This window comes from Bactrocera latifrons, unplaced genomic scaffold, assembly GCF_001853355.1.
Source record: "Bactrocera latifrons isolate USDA-ARS-PBARC rearing strain unplaced genomic scaffold, ASM185335v1 scaffold_478, whole genome shotgun sequence".
NCBI lineage: Eukaryota > Metazoa > Arthropoda > Insecta > Diptera > Tephritidae > Bactrocera > Bactrocera latifrons.
The window spans coordinates 1-25379 of record NW_017537132.1 but is presented as its reverse complement, the minus strand read 5'-3'; positions in this window follow the sequence as shown (position 1 = coordinate 25379).

The window sequence follows — 25379 nt, the reverse complement described above, 5'->3', positions numbered from 1 at the left end:
AGACTGTCAGTGCTATCCGTGCCAAATATCACATGAAAATAATCATAAGTGTTTAGTATACGCTTATCTTTCTGAAGTACATAAGGTGCAAGGTCGAATATCGTCAAAGCAGGTCAAAAAACAAGGATATCTTGACAATTTTTTTTTTTGATTTTGGAGGTGTTAAAAGACTTTATGCTAGATATATCGGCAAATATTTGAGTTATCGCAATGAAAATTATGGGGCATATTCTACTCATAACAACATATGCTTGTGTTTAAAATAGATAAATTTGAGTGAAAACTTGACCTAGCCTATATATAGACCTATATAACTAATATCAGGATTTTTGAACATTCAGCTAGCTTCTTCGAATTCCTAGATGCAAAACTTTAGTAAGAATCGCTATTTTGAAATAGATTATTGTTGTCGGAAAAGCAATTATAACAACAAAAACTTGAGAAATACTTCTTGAAATTCAAACAARAAGCACCAACTTTAGCATTCATATCTTCAAGCTTTGATTTCATTCGACRTAAGAGACATTTGTTTTTGATTATTTATACTAAAAGCTATATATTTATCACTTTTATATTCCAAGAAAGTATTTTTGTAACAATGAGAGAATATATTTAAACACCTTTCACATACGAAACTTAAACTAATTCCTTCCATTACTCAGCACTCGCTTGAGCTACCTTCATAAATCCATAAACAATWTCGCAATAAATGAAACACAACAAAGAGAAGGTGTAAACAATTAAAAAGCAAGAAATATGTAAACACAATGTCAAGTAATTAAATGCTAATTACTATTGTAAAACTTTTATGCGTACAAATTCCTTACCAATTACTAATTATCTATTAAAAATCATAAAAAAGGTGACAAGTCGAATTAGCACTTTTCCTTGAACTTATTAGTAAGTAAATAATAATAAAAAAATATATTACGAAAAAAGTGAGAAAACATAAAACAATTAGTAATATGCTAACAACAGTTAAGAAAAATTCAAAATAAGGTGTGAAGAAATGCTAATTATGAAAATATTTACGAAATAAATGCAGTAAAAAAGCATAAGACAATTAATTGGTCACCTTCTCTGCCATTTAACTGAATTAGCAATACCGAATATCCGTTTTGGGTGTGAAATCTTCTTCATCCATGTTAATTTATGAATCGTTTGAGCGTTAATGAGCTTCACATATATCCGCGAAAGGAATTCGCTGAAGAGCGTGACTTTAAATAACGGGAACTTAAAGAAAAATTCGCATAAACTCAATAAAGTGCTGTTAGTGGAAAGTTACCAAAAGTGCAGTGAGAAAAATTATTGTTTAAAACGGAAAATAAGAATTAGTATTKAATAAATGTTTACTAGGAAGAACAGTCAAAGGAGTTTAATTATTTAAAGTAATATTTGATTACAAAGAGTGCAGTTCAGGGAAACTTTAAACGGTATGAATATATTTTTTCCAAACTATTTTCTAAACCAACTCGGGAAAGTGGGAATATTACCAGCTTGCTCTTGCTGGTATCATTCATCTTCTTGGGATTTCTCGTAGGAGAGGGTTTAATACCAATTTTCGACCAACATCAGTAATTCTAGATTGTTTCAAAATTCTTATCTACAGCTTTAGGTCATTTTTACCCAAACCTAGTCCGATGAGAATAGATTATCTTACCCTTTTCCCTTTTGTAGTTGATTCGTACTCAACTCTAAATAAATCTCAATGCTTAATTTCGCCAACAACAAATTGTTTTCTCAAAATGTGCCAGGRTTTTGTTATTATTCAAAATCTTTACTATCATGTGTATGTTTCTCCTGTAAAATAATTCGTAAAACGATGCGATATGGGATGGGGCTGCTTGTTAGACCGAATTGTTAACCGAATTAAAAGCTTAAAGCTTATAAGTACGTACAACACGCCCCAAATATCAGAGTCGGAACTACAGCTATTGTCAAAATGATTCAAGATGTATTCTCAGGGGACGCTGGAAATGACATACAGAATATAAATATATTATATAAATCGATAGCCAAGCGGAAATTAAAGAAATCATCTCACATCGCAGTGCGTCAAAGAATGTTCTTAGAAATAGAGCAAGAGTAACCTAACCTACCCTAACAAATAGTTTCAGCTTTCTACTACTTTTGGGGGTTTCATGGAAATTTCCAAGATATACATGTCACATATATATCATATATCATTGAGGGCATACTTTAAGTAAATTATGACTGCAAAATTATATGCCGTAATAATAATTACTTCTTTATTTGTGTACCAGAAAGTGCCATAACCAAATTTAATGGTTGTAGTTCGATTTCGCCCATTTCGTACTGTGGCATAGGAAYATGAGAAGAACACTATGCACTAAATTTAGTCGAAATCGGTAGGTCGTCATTCTGATCATTTATAAATACACAACCCTATATCTATCTCGATTAATTTTAGGTGAACAAAACTATTGTACTCTGGAGCAACATGTTGTAAAAGTATACAAAATTAAGGGAATGAAAACGTTGTGTTTACTTCCTCAGGATCGCTCTTTCTCGGTCGTATTGCTAATTTATACCGATTATCAGCTTATCGTTACACCTGTTCCATGGGTTTTATACTGCACTTTTTCGAAAAAACCATCCATATCACTATACCATAAAATATCATACGGTGGATAACACTTGTGTAGAGCCAAGGGACCTTGGGTTCGACGTGGTAAATAAAAGTTCTTTACAAAGGAAAGAAGCGAAACTCGCAACGTTGCACCCCAAGTGCCACTAATCGGTTTGAACAGCTGTCATAATGTGTTCTATTCGCTGGCGAGTCGAAGAGTGCTATAGTAGTATAGTCTGGGTTATATGTATTTTTTGTAAAAGCCGAAACATAGTTTTGGATAAAAAGCTCATCACAAAATTTATTAATTTCTCCAACGGACTATGTCACATTTTTCATCTTTTTGCGATAAACAATATTTCTTATGAACTAAATGTAAATCTGTAATTATTTATAACTTTTTGTCATGTCCTTAAATGTTTTTTATCGCCTCAAATAAATTAAAATTATGAAATTTCATCTACTTCTAGGCTCCCCGGGACAGTTCAACGCTTAATTGCTGACCGCATTTGCATGACTGAATTACTCTGGTGTTAAATACCAAACTTAAATATATGTAAATACAGCACAGTGTTCCAATTTTGTAAACAACAACAACTACAACAGGAGTCAAGCAATAAGATATGCTGCAAAACTAAAGCCGAGCAACAGTGAACCGCCTTAGGGTGCCAGCAAAACAAATGGGCGCCAACAGTGCGGAAACATAAATCATATGCAAGTGAAAATTAGCAGTAGCAACAACAATATTTAATAATACTTAAAGCGAAGAAAGTGGCAATTAAAATGACAGCAATTATTTACTGAAATTTTTAAGAGCATATAAGGAAGGTTGAGGAAAAGAAAAAGTTATTAAAAGGAATGAGAAATTGAGTTGTTGAAAGAAATATGCATACTACATTTCTGGAATTTTTGACACGAAGAAATAAAATACAATAAATCAGCAAATTTTGAAGAAGATAACTGAAGAAGACTACTTGCAACAACAACAACAACAAAACCAGCTGCAGAATTCGAAAAAATTAGCAATTATCTGCACCAATGGGGATCAAGGAAATTTTCTACGCTGTAAAACTAACCCGCAAAGGTTTTTAAGCTTCAGCAAACAACCACAATACAAATATTAACTAAGCAGAAAATTAAAAGTCTAACAGTAATTTTGCAAAAACAGTTTGAATAAAACAAAAACAACTGTAACGACACTSTTACTGTATCAATTAAGAAATTTATACCAATTAATAACCGAACTGTATAAGCAAGCAAAACCACTAAGAATATTTTCCAACAATAAACTCTCATAAACAAAACATAACACATCATAACAGTATGGATAAGAAAAATAAATCGAAACCAAAATCTAAGCCGAAGCGTTTGAAGCCCAACAAGGAGTCAAGCACAGCGTTGGATGTGGATCTGTGGGAGGTACTTACAAAGATGTTATAAATCTCAAAGTTCTCTTTTTTTTAGCTTTAACCACTCGGATCAAACTTTTCATAACTCTGGAGGTACAGTACACTAAGTTCTAGTTTTGTGAAAGAGGGTTCAACCACGATTTTTGCATCGGAAATTTGTAAACCCTAGCATTTAACTCATGGAATTTTACTCGGCTTTTAACCGTAGTAGAGATCGCCTACTTATACAAATATTCACTACATAAATAAATATGTTTACGGTGATTTAAACTCTTTTTGGTCGTGAATATGTTTTATAAAGGGGGATCCACTTTTAAATTCCCTACTTTTTTTAAGAAAAAACACAGAAACTTCAAATTTAATAGAAAATATTTACTTTAATTTATTTTTTAAACATCATCTCTTTCAAATGTTGGCCGCAGCTACGTTTCAGATGCCCCATCCGTTGAGTCCAATTGTTCGACCATTTCGCCTGGTAACTAGTGAATCAATACCTGAATCAAAGCGGAATGGCCCGCATAGAGACTTTACAAATATCGCCGAGATCACGAGCTTCAATAATCGATTATCATGGCGCGAAAAAGTCTCCATTGATGGTTACGTTCTCACCGGCATCATTTTTGAAAAAATATGAACCGATGATTCCACCAGCCCACAAACCACACCAAACCGTTTTCTTTTCTGAATAAATTGGCAGCTCTTGAATCTCTTCAATTCGCTCTTCATCGCAAATACTAAAATGTTTCATATTAACACACCCATTGAGATAGCAATGGGCCCCGTCGCTGAACAAAATTTGGCTCGAAATAGTCGGATCTTCTTACAACTTTTCAAGAGGAAATAGAGCGAAGCGAAGTTGCTTGGGAAGGAGAACGGCTTCAGTTTTTGCATAATCTGTATTTTGTATGCTTTCAATTTAATATCCTCGGCCGAAAAAGTGCCGGGACCGAATCGACTCTCCACGACCTTCGTGTACACACTAAGCTACGGCTGCTGTATTTTCTTCAATGTGTGCTGGCCGGTCTTCGGTCTATTCGGCCGAATATTATCCAATATGAATGCTGGTTCTCAAGATTTACTAAACAACAATAACATGAGAGCTTGACTGTTCTAACACATGATCTGCCAAAAAAGTCTATCGAAAAATCTACTTGGACCAAAAGTTATAAGCATGTCTCTCCAAATTATTTTAGGTAATGTTATCAGATTTGGAATAATTGTGGGCAATTTTGTTATCGGTGCTTTTATATAATGGAAATTCCTTTTCCTTTCTTGTATTCTGAGGAGTAACRATACCCAATCTTATTATAGTAGTCGAGGAAATCACACTGCAAACTATACACCAGTTTCTTTACAGAATAATGGTGTTCATAATTACAATAACTAAATTGCAACATTTTTTTCTAAATCGTGCTTCAGTCGTTATCTTTGAATTACTCTTCCTTCCAATCCCTTTGTTTCGATTCAATCATTYCTGCACCCACTATACATTGGTAGCGTAAATAACAGCATCATTTTTGGTTTAGTAGTTGAAGTTTTCCTTCGCCGTCTTCGTAAATTTTTTCTACATTCTACGTTTTAAATCTCCCTCAGTTGATCGAATTTACACCAGTAAAAACCACCAAGGACATTTAGTGGCTCATAAACACTTCACACTTTGGAAACATCCATATGACTCTTCAAAGAAACTCAATTTGTACTTAAATTACAAGGCGACTTTATCTCTCGCCGCGCAGCTAAAGGATCGCAAAGCCACTAAAATATGCAAAGTATATTTGTCAGTATTTATATTTCCCTTTTAACTTCAAGCCTCTCAGAAAACTATAAATATTTGCTTATAAAACGAGCACTTTTGACAGACTGCTTAAATATTTATGTGAATTGCCAGAGAAGAATACACAATAATTTCGAAATTTAATGTTTAAAGACGAAGTGCGCGCAATTCATGTGAGTAATAAGGCCTGTTTGATAAGTCAGTGAGTTTCGTAATAAAAAAATAAATATTTTGTTAGAGTAACCATTTTTAGAAAAAGTTCTTACATTTCTTATAACTTAATAATTCCTTTCGGCTTGGAACTATCGAAATCGAATTATGGTTTGGCCAATCCAACAATTAAACAGTTCTTCCTTCRGTTAACCTTTTTCAACATTACTTTTGATTAAAGTTAACGTCTTTTYACCAATGATTATTTTGATGCTTTCGAATTAAAGTTCAGTTGGAGAAGTACACTTTCACGACTGGGTCTTGAACTCAAATTTCGAAACGCTTTATCACATCATATGAGACGTCATAGTTCTTAAGAAGAATAAAACAAAACAGAGTGGCTTAGCTTCCATATRACTTATTTTTCAGTAAGAAGCGCTCTTATTAAAAAACCCACTTTAACTTGAGGTCTTTCGGTAGTAAATTTTAATAAATTTGAGTCATTGGTGGATCGTTTACTGTCCCTATCGGTCTACTTTTGTAGTGCCCTATGGAGAACATATGTATATACATAGACGTTTGATTTATGACTTATCATCTCACTTTTTAAATCCACTTATCTAACTAATTCGAGAGAGCACCATTTTTAATTCATTGTGTGAAGAACTTTATTAATTCCTAACTATCCTTCCTATTCTTCTAGCTTTCTTTAAATGAATGATAGTTCTTTCCCTTAAAATATTTTTGTTAGTTGAAGCTTTAAAAAAATCGTATTAAAAGCCCTTTCAGCCCTAAAAGAAATTTCTGTTTTTTTTTTTTTTGAAACTAAAATGTAAAAAAAACTGTCCCATACCATGAGTTTAGGAAAAGGTAAAATGTTTATATGAACTATTTCGCAGTTTCAAAATGCAGCTTTGCTTTTCCAAAAAATTTGTTTGAGATTAAATACTTTTTTKATAACTAACAAACACAAACGAAACGTCAAATTTCAAAGCAGCCACTCAACAGCTCTTGACAATATTCCACTAACAGTTGTTCTAACATTTGAAATTGTGTTCTAACAGTGTTGCAATCGAAGCCGGTATACTAATACGATTCTGTCTATGACTTATCGAAACATTCTCATTACACCCAAAACAACTCAAATCTGTAAACAGCCACGCTTTCCATAGGTCTGTAATTCAAAGTGAATTTTATRGTGCTGCAGACGTGGTGGAGCTTGCCTCTGTTTCAATTTTCTCTTTTGTGTCTTTTATATTTCTCCACTGCTTTCTCCTCCGCCGCCACCACACATTTGACAGTAAATTATGGTTGAATTGCGAAATAAAAGCGCCATCAACTGACCGTGCGGGCGGAGTGCCTCGTCGCGTTTGTTCTACTGCTTATGCTTATGTGTGAGTATGTGTGCTTAGGCCATGTCGCTTTTTGGCATTTAGTCATGGACTGTTGGCTGCACGCCAAATTACTATTATTGTGTATTCACAGTCCCGTTACTCGCCCTTCCATTGCAATGGCTTTGAAAATTAGTACTGGAGTACCGCCACACCCCGCGGCAGAAGCTCGCAGCATAGTGTTTGAAGGCATGTTGGTTTTTTATATTGTTCAAATTTGATATTTGTTCTTATTTTATGCAATTTCCATTTCCCTTCCTTTTTGCTTGCTGTGTTAATGCCTTCAAAGTGTCAACGACAAGTGTTACCAATTTGCGAGCGAAAAGCAACAAAGCAACGCTGACTGCCGACAATTGTTCGCACACTTGCCCTCTTTGCTGTTTTTGTTGTTGCTGTTTTTTTTTCATTTTTTTGTTATGTTTTACTATTTCATACCCACATTTAGCCATTGCGCCCTTTAATATTCTCGGTCAGCAAAAACCAAACAAAAMATGCAACAACAAATTCAGTGTTGTTGTTCTGCTTTCTTGGCTTTCATCTCAGCAGTCTTATGCAGTCTGTCAGCCTCGCAGTTTCTACTATAGTTTCACTATTATACAAACATATACAAATTTTGTGCCGTTAATTATCATTGCTTTCTCACCAACATTTTGCTCTTGCTTTCTCGCTCTCTTTTAACCTTTCTTTTCCACAAACAAACTCTTCCACACACAGCGCCCTCAGCACTAAGCACCAAAAATCGCTTAGCCTCCACCTCTCCATCAAGGTTGTTTACCTTGAATTATTTGTGTGCTCTCTTACCTTGTCAGCCTCGTCAAAGCAGGGTTGCACTGCTTTCGAGTTAATTCTTTTGTCTAATGACGTTCAAGTTCAAGTTTTCGGATTTCCGTTTTGCTCTTTCTAATTGTTCATTGTCACTAATTTCTTGTATTGCAAGTATATTGTATATACACATACGTATATATATATCATACAATAAATTGTAGTGGGGTTAAAGGTCGGTGTCGCCAACAGTGTCATTAAATCATAAATATTTGCTGAATAAACAAAATATTTGTGTATTTTTGCGAGCTTTTCAGCAAATAACTGTATAAATTAGCAGTCATTTCTGCGACAACAATAACAAATATGGTGATGTTATGCTTAACTTGGGAACTTTCATTTTGCTCAAATATTTAGGTTTGCGAACTACGATCAATATTCGAACTGTTYTCAAATCGCGGTTACAGAAAACCACTTGAAAATATAATAATTTTCAGAGTACACAAGCAAACAAATCTTAGAGAATGAACTAGAGTAGAATGTGGTTTGAAGCCTTGAATACTTAATAACGAAAACACATAGTGAATTTTGTGCTTTAGTCGGCCCTTTCGACAAATATGGCTTTTCAATGATATATTCTTAAATAGAAAAAAATGTGTGTTCAAATTAACTACTGAGTTGAATGATTTCCATAAATTTTTTATACCCATCTTTCTACAATTTTTTTATATACTCGCAAAATAAGACAATAGAAAATATACCGCCCAATTTTAGGCGAAATTATATATCTSAGGAACTGGTTTCACCCAATTGTGATACAGTCATTCTTATCTCAATCTATTCCACCACTCTTACCTCACATTGTGAAATCGGAGTATAACCAAGTCTATTCCCCATATTGAACAATTTTTAATTGTAACTGAATTTTTCATATGTGAAACTGCCAATGGCCTAGCTGGACTCTTCTTGCGGATCCTCATCGAGTAACGTCTCTTATTCACCGTCTTCGAAGGCCTTTGATTTTCCTACACGCGGATGGTCGTTAATATCGTAATAGGCGTCTTTGAAGTAACGGAACCAATCGCKACACTTTGTTTCACCTGGAACAGCGCCTAATACAAAAATATATATCATATAAAAATATTCGAACTTCCGTTGACTTTATACTGAATTTAAGTTGTCATAATACACTCAGAGAGGGTTTTTTTTATGATAATTGTCTGCCCTTATGCTATAAATGGTTATAATCCGGTCAATACTTACACTAATTTCCATATACCATATTATAATCATTTCACACTATATCAAACAGTTTACTAGGTGCGATATTTAAAAAAAACTAAGTGTTTTCTTAATCATTAGTTGAATATGAATGAAATCAGTCCAAACCCCAATACCTAATACAATARTAATATAGAAACACTTGCCTCAGCATTATATAACATAACATGCATATTAGATRATTTCGTTAAATAATGAATATTGAATTCACTCGCAATATTTTTTAATACAAAGTTTCCTTAACACCCGAAAAAATGCTTTTCTCGGCTTTGTTCTTGCTAAAAAAAATTGCAGAGTAAGATCTAAAATGTTCAGTTACACCCGAACTTTGCTCTTTCTTATTTATTAATATTAWTATTTTATTTTTCATGTACATTGCATAACCTTCCAACAGCAGTTAGTTTATTTCTTCTTCTCACATGCCATCGTCCATGGAATTAAGTGTTGACAGTTGTTACTCATACGCCCCGACGCTCACCAACACCGCACCTCATGCATACAGTGATTTGTTTGTGTATCATCGCTGCCATGGGAGCAATTCATTCATTAATTTCGTTGCATCATTGTTTATGCATTTACTGCAAGTAGGTGACAGACCGCACCGCCACACCGCACCACTCTTTGTGGCACATAATGCCACCGAATGCTGTTGTTGTTCTATGTTTGAGCGTTAGCGCTTAGTGYTGATTGCCGTCATCTGTCAATAATTAAGCAATTCACAAAATGAATAATAGACATTTATTTGTGGCAAAAGCGAATTTTAGCTAAACACACACAATGTCTCTTTATTCGAACTCAGCGCGCTCGCCAGCCGCTTGATTGTGTGCAAATTTTCAATAATCGCTAGCGCGTAATTTTTCAAAGGTCAAGCGCGCTACCAACTGCGAATTCGCAGTGTGCATATAATTACAATGCTATAAACAATTCAATGCATTCTACACTCTCTATTAAATAGTATGGCCACGTKTCATTGTGTGTGTGTGTGTRTGTGTTGCTGCGGGTGTGGGTGGGCTTATGACACTGCAGCTTGCTACTAATAAACTCAATTATCAGGTCAATGGCGCATTCAGTTAGATTTTAATGGGCAAGTGTGAAACAATGGCAACGCCTTGTTGCATTTGCATTATTGTATTAATAAATGAATAGCGGAATATTAGTGAGATGCTGATATTTTAAATATTTCATGCGCCTCTATGGACTTAAATATAATTCAAACTCAAGAGTAAAGTTGGCGAGCGCTGTAGACGCGAAGGTGTGGTCATACCACAGCCGGTATCGTGGTTCGAATGTCACGGCAATATCTATRGTCACGATACAGGATAGTCCGTATGCTAGTTTTTAATGAAAATCATATAAAATTGTTTTATTTTATTATATATATATATATATTTTTTTTTAGACTAGCGCTATTGACTTATCTTATTTTCTGCATTTTCTTTTAAATTTTTAATAATCCGACAAGCTAGAGTGAGCGCATTAAGTAAGATGAACTCGTACGGATTTAGGAAGATACTTATCTGAATTTTGATCGGTTAGTTATACGGTAGCTACTGGCTACACCAATCCGATCAGAATAATTTCTTCCGACATTGTAGCAAGGCCTTGGGTAAAAACCCATGCTAAATTTCGTGAAGATACCTTGACAAAAAAAAAGAGTTTTCCTTCTAAAAACAATAATTTTATGGGTAAATGGAATGGAGCTATATAATCCGATCTAAGCAATTTTTTCGGAGATTGTAACGATTCCCTGAATAATAATTTATGTCAAATTGCGTGAAGATACCTTGGCAAATATAATACAAATACAAATAAAAGAGTTGTCCATACAAGGACTGGCTTTTGACCGATCAGTTTATATGACAGCTATATACTATAGAAATCCGATCTGAACAATTTCTTCGGACAATGTAGACATGCTTTAGATAATAATAAATGCCCAGCTTCGTGAAGATAYCTTGTCAAATAAAAAAGTTTCAAGTTTCATACAAGGACTTGRGTTTGATTGGTCAGATCATAGGCAGCTACATGCTATAGTTGTGCGAAATCGGCGGTTCCGATTGTGAACAGTTTCTTCGGGAAATCTTTGGGGAAAAGGGATACAAACAAACGGGCAAAGCTAAATCGTTGCTTATCATTTATATACCAGATATACCAGACGCTTATCAGGTATATGTATACTTCAAAGGGTCTCCAACGTTTCCTTCTAGAATCTATAAACTTCCAAACAAAATTTAATATACCTTTTTCAGTGTATAAATACTAAATCCAATAAATTTTACTTCCATACGGATTAACACTTACCTTAGTTATTAAATTAGTAGCATCAGTAATGAGTGAAAAATTTCCACCAGCTGGTACTTACAAAGAGTATACTTCATGAGTTATAAATTGTCGAATGCTTTCATCAGTTTTTCACTTCAGTAAAGTGTTAGTGTATGAGTAATTTACAAGAGTACTTCAAAGATAGGCAAAGTAAATAAAATATACAAACAACAACCACAAAATCCGCCTTGTTAATGCAGGAATCAAGAATTTCGCGCGCAACTTTACCAAATCATCGAGTGAATACTTAAAATTTACCGCTCGAAAATCTTCCTCCACAGATTTCTTCGCGCGAAATATATATATTTTTAATGAATTTGTATGGAAATATAGCGAAAATATATCATAAATAAATGAACCCATACTCAGTATATATGTATGTCCTTATATGTGTTGTACTCTAGTTATGTGTGTGAAGAGTCCTTGAATATTCTTGATTTGCCACTACCGTAACTATGTATATAAAATGTTTCTATTTTTTATTGTARTTTTACTATTAACAAATGCTGCAATAATTTATGGTAAAATCTACTTTTAGGCGTAATACGCAGCTGCGCTGCATTAACGCCGTGATTATGCGCGCTTTTCRAAGTCAATACAACTTAATGAGCTTATGCCAGTGCGACTGTGTATGTGTGCTGTATGTAGGATAAATACTTATAAGTTAGCATGCATGAGTGGGTGCATAAGAGTCTTAAAAGTGTTGGTGAAAATTCCACTCTTAAGCTGTAAACTAAAGTCAGTGAAGTACTCAGCTAATTTAGTAGGCGTGGGCTAAGCTGAATTCAGTGCAAACAGAAGAGGAAGCAGTTAAAGGTAGTTTTCACTGTATACAGATTTAACTTTTATTATAGTAATAACTTTCTTCTAAAAAGTTAAAACTATAATTCTGGCACGAAACCTTGAAATCGCTCAAAAAGGATTGCAATACAGAAAATCTTCATGAAGATTAATTTCTACGTTTCTCATCTAACCTTGGTCTCACATTCTTGGATCAAAGTGGAAATCGGGTAAAATTGGGTTTGGCACTGCTTCGTATTCGTATTGTTTTTTGAGATGGAAGAAAATATATCCCCAAAAGAAGGAAAATAATATTTAAAATATGGTTTAGAGTTTTTTTTAAAGGTTTCCGGATTCCGCATGTTAAAAGATAATTTCACCAATTTCCTTAATTTATTTTCCATTTCTTGCGCCTCTGCCCTGAATTTCAAAGTTTCTTTTTGTGACATCAGCTAGGGTTTTTTTGTACTGAAAATGGTTTCACATTCGCATTACTTCAGGAAAAAGTTTCCAATATGGACACATTGCAGGTCAGTTTCCAAAAATGCCAACGATTTTGGGAAATAGCCATGACCGTATAGCACCTGTTTTGAGTAGTAGTTCACCTCAATGTGTTTTCTACTGAGCTATATTTCAAGCAGAAACCTTTTTATTAATGAGTATGCAGAGATCAGTGGAGGAGTGTATAGGAAGGCTGAACCGCCTATTTATGTGCAACCCGGTATACCTAATCTGCGTGCCAGCATAAAGGGGTAGCCGGCAATGAGCTGATCGACGAGATAGCCCACTCTGCGGCAACGTCCAGGATGATGGGGCCAGGCAGCAGAAATGCGCCATGTAATGATACTTCTCAAAGGGTACAACCTTGCAATGTTGAAGGAAATGATCAACCTTCGCCGAAACAAATTACTATATACGGGGCACTGCCGGCTTTGGAAGCACTTGTCCAAAATGGGAAAAGTTTTCTGTGCAACTTGCGGTTCTGTACCATGGATTTCCATGCAGAAGCAAGATAGGTTCCATCAACGTGAACAGGGATGACGCGCCCAGCAGGCCCCTGTAATTGTTCAGTTCTTTTGTGAAAATATGTGATATAGAGGAGGGCACAATAGACCGAAAGTCGCAGTTCAAAGCCTCAATTTTACTATCTATCTATCTACTAAGCCACCTCTCTTTATCTTTTGACGGTCCACCTTTCTTTGCACTCCCTTGTCCAAAGATCTTGCCAGAGTTAAAGTATCTGCTTCCTCACCTGTTGTCTTGTGTTTATTTTTTTCCGATTTTTTTTTTCATAACCAACATTGTATTCTCTGCTTGGCCAGTATTTTCTCGCATTAAATGTTTGCGATATCCCTTCTAGAAGAGCGATATATTCTAAGCATAAACACTTGAAAAGCACCAAAAAAAGCTAAGGAAACACTTGACTTAATAATGTATTTAATACCGCAGTCATAGACATTTCCATAAAAGGAAATTATGAAACCGCACAGCCGCAGAGCTCGCTCTGTAGTTATCTGCTGATTGCTTTCTAGTTATATGTTTTAATTTTGTAATTTCAGCTCGAGTCGAAAAAATTTCTCAATTCCTATATTAATTATCCTCATTTACAAAATATAGTCAATGTTTTGAATTAACTTAAATTCACTTTCATACACCTCTTATATCTTGTTGCTAACTGTGAACCCATATCTGATTTTTTTTGTAGCAAAATGAAGATCGCTTCACAACCGTTGAACTGCCTGCCAGCGCTAAAGTGCCGAACGATAACAGCAACGTCACAACCGCTGCTGCCACAAGCWTCAGAACCGTTGGCAGTAGCGGCACCAGCAGCACACAACACGGCAAAGCCATCAGCATTCGAATTGGTGGTGATGGTGGCGGTGATGGACCAGGCGGCCCAACTGCCTGCGAACCTATCGATGTGATCACCTATCCACCGAACACACCAACCACACCAGCTACGAAAGTCGCCATCGGCGGTGGTGATTCGGGCGCAGCGCTAATTGCACTCGACACCGGCGATCCTAATGAACCGGAACGTGGCAATTGGACGGGCCGTTTCGATTTTCTACTCTCACTGCTCGGGTACTCGGTGGGGCTGGGCAATGTGTGGCGCTTCCCGTATCTCTGCTACAATAATGGTGGCGGTAAGTTCAATATTTGATGTTTGAAACGGGGAAATCAATTAAGAATTTCACCAAATTGCATTAACATCCATTAAGAGTGTCACTCAAATTCTCACACAATATCTCATTCTTGTCTCTAATATTTCGCTTTTGTTCCTACCGTAGGCGCCTTCCTCATACCCTTCACAATAATGTTAATTATCGCCGGTCTGCCGCTCATGTTCATGGAGCTCTCATTCGGCCAGTATGCCGCATTGGGGCCTGTGGCCATTTATCGTCGCTTCTGTCCGCTGTTTCGTGGTCTCGGCGCTGGCATGGTTATCGTTTCGGCCATTGTAATGCTCTACTATAATTTGATTATTGCCTGGACAATATTCTATATGTGCGCCTCATTTCGGCGTGAGTTGCCATGGCAGAACTGCGAGGCCGCATGGAGTACTGAAAGTGAGTACAAAAACAACATCTACTTTAATGTCATGTATATAAATTTATAATTTAAATAAGTGAAATAATTTGTGAAGTGAATTTCGCGAAAACATGCATTAAAATTTCCTGTGTTGCCTTCACTGGTTCGAAGCATTTTGAGCGCAGGTTTAAAAGTTTACTTATGTAATGCTGTGTAGCTTTCAGTCCATTAATTGAAAAGTATTGTGTAGGCGTCTTAATTAACTTATAACGTATGCGTTTGTTCATTGTGAAAACTTAGATTTTATTAAAACTCATTTAATCGGCTTGCGCTGTGAGATTTTTAGTTAGGTTGCGTAGGCATTCGAAGGTACGAAAAGACGGGGACAAGATGAACGCTTGAAATAAATACCATTAACTCCGATTTCCAAACAAATATTAACTGAACAAGTAGGAACGGAGTAACTTCATAATTAACCGAACATTTTACAAGGGGAATTCCAAAGTAAACACTACTTTAAAAAGAAAGCAGAACAAATAGTTTTTTCGGCAAAAGCAATTTATTTTATTCAAAACTAGCTGACCCCGCAGCCGATGTCCTGCATGAAATTATGTGTTTTGAAATTAAAAGAAAGTTGAATATATCATTCCATTTTTTTTTTTAATGTAACGTTGCTTGATAAACCACATTTTTTGGTTTCTGTTTCGGTGTACAGAAAAGATGGTTTTCAAACTCGTGAACACGCCACGTTCATCTGACCGTGTGAAAAACATACATAGCACTTCCAAACTTGGCAAACCAAGTTGTATCCTGTTTGATCGTGACCTCAAATGCAATTTTCACTGGAAGCGGAATACGTTTGAACTGAAATGGCAAATCATTGGAACTCAAAGAAATTTGTAGAATCAAGCATTCTGTCCACTTGTATTCGATAGGTGCGTCACAATCAGTCGGATTCCATTACACAGTTTCGGTTCATGAAGATTGCGAAACATAATAATGACAGATCCAACTTTGAGACGCAAATGATGCGGTGGCATACCAAGCCTCTACAAAGAATTAAGAAATTCCACTCTATAATTCACGGCGTCGTCTTTATTGTCAAGACGAGCGATCGATTTGTATGAGCGCAATTCTCGCGGAATTTGACTTTGAATCATCCAGTTTAAGTCAACAACATCGCTATTTTTGGAATCGTAGTTACAATAATTTGGACGATGTTCGGATAAATAATCGAGATGAGTTCATCTTTCGTGAATTGATAAGCGGCGAATGGAATTGATATCAAACCACCGAAAGTATCAACCGAAATTCACCCATTTCCAATTTTTAGCGAAAGTTGAGAAAAAACTCGTAAATGTTGATTTTGTTTTTGGCGGTGTTTTCATTGGCTGTACTGTATTCTATGAGTTGAAATGAGGAGAATGGCCATTCTCCAAATTAAGTGCGAGACCAAAACGTTCGGAAAACGTTCATGAATTGCAAAAGTACATATCCTACAAAGCGCTTTATTGCAGTTCACGTATCGACCGTATCGACTAATAACCGCCATGTTACTTCCTTTGGTGACATACTTACAAACGTACTTTATCGATTTCACCAAACTGCAATAATATATTGATATTGATATGAGTTTTGAAAATGAATTAGACAGTAATGGTGAATATAGTACGATCCATGAGTTGCCAACTTCTATATTCACTCTTCTAAATTAAATGCTGAATGGTCTGCCATTGTTATCTGGTGGGCGACGCCGATAGAGTAGATATCCATCATTTCTATATTGTGTTTCCGAAAGAAAAGCATGTGGATAGTGTTTTGTGCATTTATTGTCAGCCATACGAACCGAAAAGTGATTGTAATGTTTGAAAGATCCATGAATCTTATTGGTTTTCACCACTTCGAATAATACTGGATCTTTCGCAGAAATGATTTCATCAATTTGGTCTGGTGTAACCACCGTCCAAAGAAGAATGTGTACGTGCGGCAAACCTCTCTTTTGCCACTCAACAGAATACACCTAGCATCCAACAGCACCATCAAACAACGTAACTTTGAAAGGTTGTGCTGTGATATCGTGACGATCGCTTGTTGATTGACCGCGATCCACAATTCCGCACGTATGTCATCGCATCCTTGGAGTGCTTCTTGCTTTGCCTTGCCTTGGGCTGCCATACGTTGCTCGCAAAAAAAAAACGCCGATCGATATTAGGGCGACTTATTCGTTCGTAACAAATTTCAATCTGCAATTGATCACTTTGCGTAAAACACACATATATAAACATTTCAGTGAATAATTTTCAATAATTTTCTTTTGAATAGCCGGAATAAAAAAGCAAGCGACCGTAATTGAACGATTCAAAAAATTCAAAAAATTAAAAAAAAAATGTGTATGGAAAAGAGTTACTTTTTGGAACTATCCAATTTTCCGACTTTACTCATAAAAAGTATAAGGTATTTTTATTTTTAAGCCTTCCCCGATCCACAACGAAAAACCTTTGAAGCCTTACTAACAAACAAACATTCGTTCGCTTGTATGGGAAAAAGAAAAGGACTGACCTGAAATTATTCAATATTTTCTTACCGTAAAAACCATCTTTGAGCCTCAACGGCCACATTAAAAAGAAAATTATCAAATTTGGTTCAGTCGTATGAAAGTTATGAGCGTAGCTTGTTGGCCGGTATGACCGCCAGTATGCCGGTGAAAGTCTTTTGAATGGCCTCTACGTCTGCATAACGCTTTCCTTTCATGGGCAAATGCATTTTTCCGAAAAGGAGAAGTCGCACGGTGAAATAGCAGGTGAATGCAGTGAGTGGTTATTGGTAAATGAAATTTCCGGTGATTACGGMTTTTGATTGGCCCGCATGTTAATCGTCATTTATGTCCCCACAACCACTTTGAAAACGTTGAAATCACTCGTGCACTCTGCTACTTGATAGGCAATTATCACCATAAACTTCTTTCATAAATTGAAACGTTTCGGCAAAAGTTTTACCAATTTTAAAACAAAATTTAATGTTGGCTCTTTGCTCGAAGCTCATTTTCGCACCAATCAATGAAATATCATGAAATTCTCACTGGGCAATCGATAAAAATAGCAAATTCTAACACATCAGTCGAMATATGGAAGGCGCCCCGAGAGGACGCTAGATTCAAAAAGTCCTGTTCTCTTTGGAAAGCTCCTTTTATACTCCCACAATTTTCAAAGATTAAGCCCGGAATCACATTTTCAGGTATTTGCAAAATGTATATTAAAGAAGAAAAAACGTATATCCATATTTTGTAGGTTCTCCAATGTGTCTTTCTGGGTGTTACAAACTTCGTGGCGAACTTATTATACCATATATCCTGTATTGGGATAGTATCGACGTAATAAATATAAATAATAAAAGAGTAAAAGAAAATAATGTTATATTAGTTCATTAAGAAACCTCACAAATTCAACGATATGTAATAAATAAAGTAAACCGAAAGTTTTAAAACCCATATATAATATAGGGGGATAGTAGGCCTTGAGATATGAAATTTGAAATAAAAATCGCCCACCACAACCATTGTGTATTTTTTCCACCGGCTCCTACAAAGCTTTAATTATTTTTTGATTAAAATGATTCGTTCTAAGAAATTTTGGTTAATACATCTGTAATGGTTTGTGAATTATGGACATCAAACTTATTAAGGGGGCGGGACTACGACCACTTAGATGTTTACGTACCACTTAGATGTTTACGTAGAGCTTAGCAATTTCAGTTTATGTGTTTTCGATTACAAACGTTTTGGGGATGACGAAATGGTCCGATTTTTCCACCTACAATAACAACCTTCTCAGAGTGCCAAAGAATACGTACACCAAATTTCTTCACAATATCTTATCTTTTCTCATGTGATGTATTGTTCGAACAGCCGTTCAGGCGCTTACAGGGACAGGCAGGCATTCTGAACTTTTCTGGTCATGCTGATCATTTCGGTATATCTGTCTCACTTATTTTTTTGTTTTACAAACAACCGTCGCGTTATACCCTGTGCAACATATCGAGAGAGTATAAAAATAAAGTTTAGCAGTCCATGACTTCTTTTGCAGGAATGAATTCGATGAATCCAATTTTCGAGTACTTATTYCACAAAATCAAGTCGTATGTCGTGAATAGCARGTTCAATATTGAGTTCTAAAGCTTGAAGAGAGTAATGTTCATTACTAAAGGCCAATGACTTCAAATAATCAYATTAGAAGTAGTCTAATACTGTTAAGTCACAACTTCTTGGAGGCCATTCACATCTCACAATTTCTGTAAATAATCGAATCTCCAAAATTTTCTCACAATAATTCGGTGGTTGTACGTGCTGTGTGGCACGTAGCCCGTCTGGATCCACGTTGTCAAGATCAACTTCTTCCAATTAAGGCCATAAAAAGTTGGTTAACATCGGTCTTTACCGCTCTCAATTGGCAGGGTCACCAGCTCTATTTCGAAAGAAGTACAAACCGTTAATTCTACCAGCCCAAAAACCACACTAAACTCTCAATTTAGATGAATGTGATGGTTGTTTCTGAACAATTTGTGGATTTCTTCGCACTAAAGTCGACAGTTTCATTTATTTACCACACTAGCCAATGCTCGAGAGCGTCTAGCAATCGACAAATTGCTGTCTTCAGCAACGGCATCAAGTCAGTCGGTCAACAAGATCTTAATGAATGAAGTCCTTTCCCTCAACTGTGTCCTTATATCCGCACCACAAGGCCACCTAAAAATATTTGTAGCTCTAGGTTAGGTTAACTTCTGAGAAGTGGTTGTGAAAGTGTTATCTTCAATAGCTTCAAAGCTTTCTTTTCTCCAAATATCAAAAATATTATCATTATAATGATGCTCTGGTGCATATGTGTGCCTTTTATTTTCTTGATACCTTCAAAAAAACTTGGATCCAAGATAATGATTTTAACTTCCACAGAAGATTTTTAAGGTGAAAATATTCTTTGAAGCTAAAAAGATACTGGAATACTAAGACGAAATAAGTTTGGCAACCCACCATAATGAGCTATAGATTTCTCTTTTATTGAAGTTAGCTGAAGTTAACTTTATTGTATAGTGAGCGGAGAAGTGACTGATAAAAATAGGTGAAAAATACGTCGAGAACTGCGCCATTTAATACGCTATTTTAACTTTATATTAGCGGTATTGGTTTTGCGATTAATATTTAGCACCAAAGCCATAAACTTAAAAATATAAATAATGTAATACAAATCTTAATTAAATATGTTATTACATTTCTTAATAAGCTCTTAGCACCAAAGGGTGTTTAACGATTTAAGAGGCATGTATGCACCAATACCATATACAAATGCCACATAAACGAAATAGTTGAAGTAGAAACAGAGAAAATCTAACAATTTCTATTCAAACCCGCCGTCTCTATCACACTCAACCACCAGCAGTATTATCAATGACACTCGCTCGTTGGAGCCACGCACTCAACCCACATAAAGCGCATTGTCGCGTCTTTAACTCATCGCTATCGATTTCTTGTCTCGCGTGCTCAGAAAGTAAAAGCAAAAATGTGTAGCTACGGAAACGGAAGTGAAAAGTTAGCAATTGCCCATGCGGAAGCATTGAAATGTAGAGCGCATAGACATTAAACGCGCAGGCAAGCTGCCGTACGGACAGGAAAGCAATACAAAAACACACAGACTCGTAGACTCACAGCCTCCTAGTTGAAGGGCACACCTAGTACATACACAGCCACATAACCTTATTGAGCTACCATGCAGTGTACGCGTTGTGGTGGGAGATAAAGCATTTTAAGGTTGTTCTTAGTAAACATTTCAATTGCAACTCTAGATATTGGCGCTCAAAGGCACGCAACACATTGCATGCTGATTTCTGTTATGCGCCGTTTTTCATTTGCTGTATATCGAGCAATTTCGCAAAGATCGCCAGTAAACGATTCTGTTATCGGCTCACGTTACGCCTATTTTGCTGTCGCTGAGCACGTGAGGAGAAAGTAAGAAAAGATAACATGGAAATATATACCATACATTTATATGTATGTATCTGGAGATAATGAGAAAATTCTTACATAGACCCACTAATAGTACGAGTTTGTAAATAATATAATATTCGAAGAGAAAGTTAGATAGATTTGACATGGAATGACAGAAAAGAGCGACATTTGGCGACGAAGAAAGCGCTCTTCCACATGACAACTCACTGACTTGCACATCCGCTGAAATCATAGCCAGATAGGTCGAACTCCTCTCTCATCCTGCGTATTCCGGCTGAGTGTTTCTAGAAGGGTTACTTTTGAAAAAGTCATGCGCTGAGCGGCAATTTAAGTTAATTGCTGAGGTTATTGCCACCACGCAGGCCTACTTTGCAGATTTCCAGGAAACGTATTTTTCAAATGGATTAAAGCAGTTGGAACATCGTTGGATGTAGTGAATCGAAACAAAAGCTTAATATGTTGAGAAAGCAATCGCCATTTTTTCTAACGCTTTCTTGTTTTGTAGGCTAAATATTTATCGGACCGCCCTTGTACAGGTATATGGTTGAATTGGCTATTTCAAACAATCAACCTGATAGCCTACTTTAAAACTGACACAATTTAACTTACATACGATTGTAAGTATGACTATTACTGCTCATGTCTCCTTGACAACTGTTACATCCCTATTACTTCGCCTTAACCACCTCACATTTTTTGTGGTTAAACAATTGATTATAAATTTCAATTAATTTCAGCAACCAAATTATAGCCCACTCAGCAAAAAGTAAAGCGCAGTAAAACCACAGCAGTCACACCCCGCTTACGAAGCAGACTCACCCAACAACAAATTATTAAATGAAAGAAATGAAATTCTGAGAACAACAGACAAACACACTGTTGCCAGGAATATGACGTAATGTAAATTAGACCAAAAGGAAAGCTAGTAAGGCAATAGCTTTTTATGCAAAAACAAGAATAGCAGCTTTAAAAAAATAACGAGTGCTTTTTTTTTTACTGCAATTTACTTTCGCTTCAAACGCTGAAGCACTTCAAAAGCTTTAGAGTGCCTATTCCGTTGGTCTTTCGTTGGCAACCAGCTGTGGTGAGCACTTGACTTAAATTGAGTGAGGGGAGTAGGGGCGATTACAATAACAAATTTAAAAAAACCATTGTTGCATACAAAAGGAGAAATACCGTTAACTTTCGCTTGCACCGGAGCTATAATACCCTTCATAGGTGCATGTTTTATGGTATAAAAAGCTGTAAATAAAAAAAATTCTTGATCTCAATCGATCAGTTTGGTGGCAGCTATATGCTTTAAAAATCCGATCTAAACAAATTTTCCGGAGATTGTAGCCTTATCTTGGATAATAATCCATGCCAAGTGTCTCAAAAATATCTACTCGATCTTGGTTTTTATTCATCAAATTGTGTCGCAAATTATACTGGTCGAATACAGGTGGTGCCGAAAAATGATCGTTTTCTTAAAGAGAAAAAATATTGTGGATATTGCCATAACTGAGAGACTGGTTAGCGCGTATACAGACAAACAGTCGGACATGACTAAATCAATTCAGCTCATCACGATGATTTTTCATATATGAGTGCCGAAGGTGACACGCTTTTCTTATGACAAAAAACTCACGATGGTTTACCCAATACAGAGAGGGAACATTTTTAGTAAAAATCTGAAGATATTGTTCGGTACAGTGGTCAACGTATGTTTACTAAATTAGTAACAGTAAGAAATGTTCTAGTAAACACGAAGCACAAGACTTCTTTTGGTTAGTAGCTAGAATAATAATTTTAACAGTGAAATTCTTTAAATAACTTACCCTCATATGGTGATCGCAATGACATTTCTTATAACCAAATACTTTCAACGTCCCTATACGCTAGATTGAAGCCATTTAAATTTATAAAACTTTGCAAAGTCAAGTCCTTTTTACTTTGGAACACATCTYGTACATATATACACTTTATAGGGKCTCCGATGCTTCGTGCTAGGTGTTACAAACTTCGTGGCAAACTTAATATACCTTGTTCAGGCTATATGGTAGATAGTGGAATACAACAAATGGCGCAACAAAAAGCAACTGAAGATGATGAAGTATCTTAAATGCTTTTGAATTGTTATTTACGCGCACAGCGTGCCACTCAACTTCACTGCTGTTTTGAAGCGAGTTTCACAAAGTTAAGTGTTACAAAGTGTGGAGTAAGAGAATGAGTTCAGGAAATCATTGTCTACCTCAGCCTATTTACACTTTTTCACTCTGATTTCATTTATTTGCCTACCAACTCTCTTGCATACAGGCAGCCACAAGCGATAATTTATTATTATTTCGCTTTTTGAAAGCATTGTGTGGGTAAATACTAAAAGAAAACCCACCGTTCTTTCAATTACACTGCTCGCATCAGCAGCTTCCTTCCTCATGTTCTCACTTTCAAAAGCCTCACAGTTCCGCAGTGAGGTCGCTATGCGAAGGTGTGCATTTAAGAGCGTTAAATTGACGTAAACAGCGTTCTAAAATTGGCTTAGAATTGTTGCGGGGTTATGTGCTTCGTTATATGGTATTTCATTTCGAGGTTATTATTTTTAAATCCTTCCTTCGTGAATGACGGAAATATTTGCGTGAATCAGCATCATGATTTGCATGAATATCAGCTTCGGCGTAAACTTGAGTCTAATTGAGCTATTAAATAGCATAACGATGTTCTATTTGGCCATGCATTCTCTTACAGAGCATCATAAACATACATATGTATGTAAATATATTGAGTTGAGTCAGTGAAAACTTTTAAGAGCGTATAAGCCTCTAAGGAGTATTATTCACCTCAATTTCAATCAGATAGAGCCTACCATAATGAGTTGTCTTCAGTGTCGATGGGAAGAAGTCAATCTAAAAGGCAGGTGCAGTTCACTAAAGTTCCGAGTACAGTAGAGGCCATTTTTTGCTAAACAATTATGTGTAGAATCAGAGTTTAAAACCAGCCCAACTCAAATTCCGTGACCCAGGCCCCTGTCCGATTATTTTATTGAAACCCTTTAGAAATTATTTTTTTTTTAGAAATTATGTCACCTTTACACAAAATAAGTAAAAATATCAAAGTCATAAACTAATCAAATAGGACAGCTTTAAATGTTTCCTGAAAAGAGAATGAACTTTTTATTGTTCTTACGCATTTCTGACATAACATATATACCATAAGGTAATCCATTTTGAGGTTCCCTACTTTTGTAAAAAAATACACAGAAACTTCAAATTTAATGAAGAATATTTACTATCATTCGAAAAAACATTCTTTAAAATTTATTTCTTCAACTTTACAAGGTATCAGGTATCAAATCTATGATTCCAGCGGCCCACGGACCACACCGAAACCGTTGTTTTTTCTGAATGAAATCGCAGCTCTTGAATCTCAGATATTCTTGGAATTTTTCAARAGTCCATAGAGTGAAGTGATGTCGCTTTTTAAAACATGGCAGCTTCAGTTTAATTTATGGTCTCTACGTAAATGCRCCAAGCCATTCCATACGTCAGTCCGAGTTGCCGAGAATGCTGCCGAATAAACTCTTCCCTGTATTCTCTCCATGATAAAATACCCCCCCATACGAGTACTACAACTTCGTACTACACAAAAATAATATAACAGCTTGACACGACTCACGCGCTAACTATAAAATAAAGGCTATTGAATAAAGTACTTGGATCACCCGTGAGTTACAACTTAATACATCTCATAAAATTAGACAGTTCACTCCTTAAGAATCACTGAATCATTGAAAGGCAGTATTGAGGCATGAGTCCATTAAACTCACGCAGCGCTAATTTTCAATGGACTTATTTTACTATTCGAAGTATTTACAGAAAGGTAAATTGTAAAGTTATACAGTTTTTAAGAATGTTTATAGATATATATATATATACATTTTTTTTTAGTAGGGGGAAGCATCGAAAGCCGGAGTGCAGAACTTTAATCCGCTAAACCTAGCCTACTTCCAACTCAAGGCTCTCCCACGGAACCACCCTCTTAGTTTTGTCATTATGGATGCTGACGCTTCGCTGACAGCTTTCCAATTATCAGTCGACTGACACATAAGTGTCGTTAAATTATCGACAGATGTTTATATCGGAGGATCTATTTGCAAGTTGATTTTAACTGATTTATGTGACCACATCCATATTCTCAATAATGTCATCAAGATCCCCATTTTTACATAATTTCTTTCAAAGAAAATATATCCTAAAGTTATTCTGCAGTGAAATCAACAAGTTCTAAACTAATTTCAATGTTATATTTTTTAATCAAATATGTACAAGTTAAAAACTAGTTCAGAACTAACTAAAACATAACGACCTAGGACAATATTGTTCTTCTTCTCCTTAATTGGCGTAGACACCGCTTACGC